We start from the raw sequence: 987 nt of genomic DNA on the forward strand, positions 1-987 counted from the left end.
AAAAAGACTAAAGGCTAATAAAGATAAGTAAAACAGACACCCAAAAGTACTTTTGATGGAGTTTCTCCCATTTATTCTTATGTTTATTGAAATAGTTTCCTTTTCTTTTCTTATTTTCTTCTTTCTTTTTGTTTCTCGCCTCTCTTCCCCTCCACTCCCCCCCTTCCCCTCCCCTCTCCTCTCCCCTCCCCTCCCCTCTCCTCTCTTCTTCATTTCTTCTCCTTTTCTTTCTTTTTCTTTTAAATATGGAAAGCTTCACAAACTTGTGTGTCATCTTTGCACAGCGGCCATGTTAACCTCTGTATCATTCCAACTTTAGTATACATGTGCTGCTGAAGCAAGCACTGTTGAAATAATTTTCTGCATACAGATTTGTAATCTATTCTATCATTTAACAAAATTTTAGGAGTTTTTTTCTATGTCTTTAAATGCTCAATTTATTTCAAAAGGTACATAAAATTTTATCATGTGGTGATATCAGTGTGTGTGTGTGTGTGTGTGTGTGTGTGTGCGCGCGCGCACGCGTTGTATGTGTGTGGTGTGTGTGTGACCTCCACTACTGTCATTTATTCCAGAACTTGTATATATAAAATATTAGTTTCAAACATGTTTACATAAAGTCTTTACCCGAAATTTTAAAGAATTATCTTCTTAGGAGGGATTCTTAGAAGTGTTTAAGATGTACTAATGTTTAAGGTTCATATGCTTTCTATAAATCGTTCATAAGCTTACGCTCTCCCACTAGTGTATGAGACTGCCTGCCTGCCTCACTTTAGTTTTGCCAGTAATGAGTCCTATAGACCAAATCATTTGACAATATCAGGTTAGAAAAATCATTGGTTAATTTTAAAAAGCCAGTTAAAGTAAGAACCATAAAACTTTTTAATAAATTTTATATAAACTTGAAGTGCATATATGTATATTAACTTGTCTCTGTTGATTTGGAGATAAGGGCTTTGATTTGTTTACCTCCTTGCTGTCATCTGT

At 35.0% G+C, this 987-nt stretch overlaps 1 non-coding gene across 1 annotated transcript; it reads right to left on the minus strand.

Annotated features, from left to right (window-relative positions):
- Window positions 1–239: 239 nt before the first annotated feature.
- LOC120221379 lies at window positions 240–345 on the minus strand. The gene has a single exon (XR_005525795.1). It is a non-coding gene; the product is annotated as a U6 spliceosomal RNA (small nuclear RNA).
- Window positions 346–987: the final 642 nt, after the last annotated feature.

The sequence above is a fragment of the Hyaena hyaena genome, unplaced genomic scaffold (assembly GCF_003009895.1).
Source record: "Hyaena hyaena isolate Hyena2069 unplaced genomic scaffold, ASM300989v1 scaffold_773, whole genome shotgun sequence".
NCBI lineage: Eukaryota > Metazoa > Chordata > Mammalia > Carnivora > Hyaenidae > Hyaena > Hyaena hyaena.